This window comes from Lynx rufus, unplaced genomic scaffold, assembly GCF_022079265.1.
Source record: "Lynx rufus isolate CCGP_SWC_20201006 ecotype Redwood Valley unplaced genomic scaffold, mLynRuf1.p SCAF_7, whole genome shotgun sequence".
Classification (NCBI taxonomy): Eukaryota; Metazoa; Chordata; class Mammalia; order Carnivora; family Felidae; genus Lynx; species Lynx rufus.
Genome location: NW_025814889.1, coordinates 60,993,294 through 60,998,958, shown reverse-complemented (window position 1 = coordinate 60,998,958; position 5,665 = coordinate 60,993,294).

The window sequence follows — 5,665 nt, the reverse complement described above, 5'->3', positions numbered from 1 at the left end:
TGGGCTCCTAGTCTAATATGACCTTTTTAAGAAGATGGCCATGAAATACAAGGAGAGCATCACATGACAACGAAGGCAGAGATTGGATTAATGCAGCTACAAACCAAGGAACACCAAGTTGTCCGCAAACCACCACAAGCGTGGAAGAGGCAAGGAAGGAATCCTCTACAGGTTTCAGAGGGAGCAAGGCCCTACTGAAACCTTAATTTTGGACTTCTGGCCTCAAACTGTCGGACAGTAAGTTTCTGTTGTGTTAAATCACTTGCTTTGTGATATTTTGTTATGGACGCCCTAGGGAACTAATACAGTACCTGCCCCCCTCCCCTGCCCCATCCCAGACTTTCAAAAAGGCATTGCTTCAATTGCAGAAACTTTGGTAAAATAAGACCAGCCAGCAAACGTATACAAACACACCAGACTTTATGAGAAAGATCACCTCTAGCCACAAACCACTTGAATCGCACTGCCGCTTATTAGATCTTTCACCTCTGTCCTTCTGCCCAGCGTCACCTTGATATCCTCCAGGGCTGGAAGTGACGTGAGCAGTGCTTTCTCTGCTCCATGAACTTCCTCACCCTACAGGAAGCTCCTCCCAGGCTTAGGGTGGGATTAGACCACAGACAGGAAACAGGCCCTTTGTCACTGACTCAAAACACTTTTCAGCAAAAATATACATCTAGTTTTCTACTTCTCTTTCCATCTAGTATTCAAATCATGGAAACTGTATAATTTGTGGCATTCAATTCAGATTATACAAAAAGACGTCACTTCTCTAAGTGACAGTACTGTCACTCAAGCCCTAATACTGATTCCATTCACAAGAAAATAACAAAGTGATGGGGCTCGATTGCCGTTTTCCTGCAGTGCTTCTGAGTTCCTAAAGCACTGGCATCACTACCATTTGTGGGCAAATTTCCTTTCCAGCCCCAGCCAGAAGCTGAAATTTCTCCCACCTGTTTGATGGGTCATGCACACTGGTAGAAGAGAAAAGTACACTGCAGCGTTTTTCTGATGAAAGTTGCTGATCAAGAAAACATTATATTAATTCCTTTAAGGAAATTTTATGGCTGGATATACCAAAAGCTACATTTCTTTTTAGAAACCCAACAAGACTTCAAGACCTTCCACATTCAACAAATATATTGAGAATCTGCTGTGCACAAGGTTTTGCTGTATTCCCTGACTTTGGGTGATAAAAAATAAGACACTGTATCATTAAGGAAACTGCAGTCTAGGGGCGCCTGGGTGGCGCAGTCGGTTAAGCGTCCGACTTCAGCCAGGTCACGATCTCACGGTCCGTGAGTTCGAGCCCCGCGTCAGGCTCTGGGCTGATGGCTCAGAGCCTGGAGCCTGTTTCCGATTCTGTGTCTCCCTCTCTCTCTGCCCCTCCCCCGTTCATGCTCTGTCTCTCTCTGTCCCAAAAATAAATAAACGTTGGAAAGGAAACTGCAGTCTACAACAGGAATAAGAAACACACATAAGGACTATTACCTTGTTAACTTTCATAACACTATGGACCAACTACTTAGCTTACTTAACCAAGACTAAGAGCTTTCTCATCAAGGCTACTGCAAGATCTCACTGCAATGTGCCCACAAAGTGCTGCACCCAAAGCTTTAGCTCTCATATGATAACTCTGCCCAGTCTCAAGATATGTTTTAAGGTCATCCAGCCCAAGCCTGAAAATCTGAATTCCTCCTGCCGAGACATGGTTAAGACTTAAGGTGGTATCCCTCCCTGACTGCAGGAAGCATAACAAGCTTAGCTCTGTTCCATCAACAGGTGGCTCGGCTTGTCTTTTCAGGATACAGCAGTCGACACCCCTTTCTTCTGGCAAGAGGAACCCCTATTATCTGGTATTAATTCGTTTCCTGTGGTTGAGTCGGAGCTTCCCCTCCAACCCCCCAGACACAGTGGTTTCCCCAGGGATGGACACATGACCTGAGCTGGTCCAATCAACGTCTTAATAAAGAGTCTGGTATTTGGGATGGGGTGTTCCAACTATCTAATGCCAAAATATAGGACCAGCTAAAGAAAGATGAGGGGTGGAATAGGTAGGACTCCCTATCTGTGCCCTTATGTGAGAAACAAGGGAACCGATTACACTATTCTGTCTTGGGATTCAAACCCTTCAAGCCAGTTCTTTGGGAGAAATGACAGAAACACACCAGGATCTTGGAATTTGTTAGCTACCTCTTAATGGCTTCAGTAAAGTATTTTAAGAAGGGCATAAGCTGCTGGCCATGTTAGCACACTTGAAGGTGTAAGGAAAACAGCCAACAGCTCTGGTAGCAGTAACAGGTCATATTCATGGCGGGCTACCTGCCAGGTACCATTCTGAGCACTTCACATGGATCTCCCCATTCAATTTTCACAATAGTTCCATAGAGTGGATACTGTTGTCACCCCTACTTTACAGTTAAAAAAACAACCCTGAGGCCCAGGGAGATATAGTAACCTGACCGAGGCTACACAGCTAGGAAGTGGCAGAACGGAGCAGCAGACTCGGCTAGTCTTGCTCTGGAACCCAGGCTTTTAGCCCTTCTGCCTGCAGCCAGGTAACTGCAAAGGGTCAGATGATGTGTGCCTTGCAGAAATGCAAGAGCCAGAGTCTGTGTTTCAATCAGAGGTGCATGAACAAACAGGAAAATAGAGCAGGACCAGGCCTTTGGAAGAAGCAAGGAAATAGAGTGGGAATTCATGCCCCAAACCCCTCTGGCCACAAAGAGGCAGTCATTTCTACTAAGGCAGCATATTCCTTGGGATGTACACTAGCAAGGGCAGACCCCTATTGTTTCAGGTTTTCCCAAAGCTGAAGAAGAGATTGGAGCCATTAAGCTGAGGGTAAAGAGTATGGGCAGGAATACAGATTATCACAAAGATGGGCTTCAAGTTTTAAAAACCAAGTTCTACTAGATCTGGGCCTTCAGCCCAGAGTTGCCAGAGATCAGATCTGCCAACATCTAACCAGGTTTTTAAGAGGTTTGATCTCCAAGGAAATGCTTATGGCCTGTGAAGAGTGGATCCCCCAGCCTCTACAGAAATTCTCAGGTCCCCTCCACACCCACCCCACCCCCGCCAAACCAAGAAGGGCTACCACGCGGGCAGAGTCACTTAGGCAGAGCCAGGGAACAACCTGCTGCAAAGCAAAACCAAGGGTTCCTGGGATGGCTGACCAGAAACCCACTCTGCCTGTGGGGCAAGGGGCCCTCACTGGCCCTTACCTGCAGGAAAAAGTATACAATGTGGACCAGTGACTGCAGTGTGCCGTTTTCCCTTCTCCCTTTTCCTGAATGGTGATTTGTGACCTGCAGTGCCTCGGTTTCCCCAACTGTAATGTGGGGTAATATTTGTATTTACCACATGGGTTTGTTGTGAGGATTAAATATGTGAAATTTTAAAAGTGCTTGGAGTTCCTTGCATAGAGTAGATGTTCCATCAGTGTTGGGTATGGCTGTTTTGGAGTGTCTTGAGTGTGTAGAAAATGACTGAATTATTCGTTATATACTGTCCGAACTGAGGTTGTGAGGCTTCTGTGCATCTGTGGATGCAGAAGGGATGGGCATCCCCTGACAGCTCTGGACTTGGGGTGCAATAAGCTGCAATGTTACCTTTGGATGCACTGGCTGGATCTGATTTTTGACTGTTTCCCTTGTGGATACGTCTTAGTGTTGTTTTAAGCTGGGTCATTCTTAAAATTGTAGGTATGAACAGGGCATGTATGTGCAGGTATGTTCCTACATGAGGGGCAACCAAAGGATGGAAGGGAATGGACATCTGTGGGACATCATCTAGCAACTGAACCCCCTTTTGTGATGTTGCTGCCCCAGCCCCCTCTCAGCCTCAAAAGCAAGGAGTTGTGTGGTTCTGTTTTCCTGGAGTGAGCGGTACTTAAAAGGAAACAGTGGTTGGGGTGCCTGGGTGGCTCAGTAGATTAAGTTTCTGGCTCTTGACTTCAGCTTGGGTCATGATCTCACAGCTTGTGAGTTCAAGTCCCGCATCGGGCTCTGCGCTGACAGCGCGGAGCCTGCTTGGGATTCTCTCTCTCCCTCTCTCTCTGCACCTCCCCAACTTGTGTGCTCTGTTTCTCTCTCTCTCTCTCAAAATAAATAAATACACTTTAAAGAAAAAAAAGGAAACCGTGGGAAACATTAGAAAACAGGGTGGGACAGGTGGGCTGTAACTGAACTGTGGGACTGAGACTTCAGAATTCTAAGGATTCAGAGTTCCTCCTCCCAGATCTCTCTTCTCCAAACACTAAAGACAAAGACTCTTGTAGCCTCTGCTGGCCCATTTGGCTCATCTCCCCATAGGACAACCACCTCTCTAGCTGGTTCCTAAGTGTTAGTCCGGCTTTCCCTGCGAGTCAGGAACTCTCCACCTGAGGGACCTGTCTCAGGCTTCACCTGTTTCCTCTTGGCTCTGGCACAGCCCTGACCACACAGCGGGTACACAGTACCTCACGGACAACAATGTGGGCCATTAAGATTTAGAACTATTTTATTTGAAGACATTTTCTTCTATAGTTCTAGTTCTAAACACAAAATGAATGCTATCTGAGTGAGTGCATCGTAGGCATTGTTGTATTTAAATAAATCATATCATAATGTCTACATTTTAAGCCACACTTGTAAGACACGATACAACCTTTTTAACAAAGTGTCAGTCATAACAAAACATAATTATTCATTCTACAGATTATCAATTTTCCTAAAATGACCACTAAATACGAAAACATTGTAGAGACTAGATCTAAAGAACCCCTATTAAGAATTTTTTTAGAAAAATGACACAATGCAAATTACATTTTCCTTTTCTTGACTAGTAATAAACTATGACATCCATTCGAGAAAGCCCCAGCCAACCCCACCAAAGTCATTTCAGTGCCCTTTTGCTCTGCAAAATTGACCATCTTTTACATTTAGTGTCTCCTGTAGGAATGGATAAAACTGGTTATGTCAAGTACAGAAGTCAGCATATGCCAACTGGTATGCATTTTAGATTGTGTTCCTAAATTAACACAATATGAAAAACAAATATTCTTAAGTGAATGAAACACAAGGAGAGAAAGCCTTTGATAGTTATCACACAGGCAAAGACAACTGACTTACAGTTAGGACTAGCATCTTAATGACCATTTAGTAATACTTTTTATGGAGGCGTTTTAAAGGCATAGGTATAAACTCACACGTGAACAGCTTGCCTCTCTCCCCATACTTACTTCCCTGGCTTTGCTCCTCCTTCTCATGGGATCAAGCTGCTGAGCCCTTAGCCAGGCAGGCTGTGGTGCCTAGTAGTTACCTTTACAGCAGATCACATACAATTTTTTTTTGAAAAATGAAGTACAGAGAAGACAATGAAATGTAGGGAGGAAAAAAACCATACCATTAAAACAAAAACATAGCTTGTGATCTTCAATTTTAGAGAAGAGCTGGTTCATTATAACTGTTAGAAGATCATGAAGCAGTGGGCAGACTGGGTCAGGACTGAAGAGGCAGCCAGGCCAAAGAGCCCCAGTGTGCCCACTGGCAAAAGTGGGCATCTTTGAGGGCACTAGTCACAATGATTACAGCAAACATTTTCACAAGAAGCTTTTCAAGGCCAGGGACGGTGGCTCATTTATGTCTGTATCCCTAATTCTTAGCATTACCTTGCACACAACAGA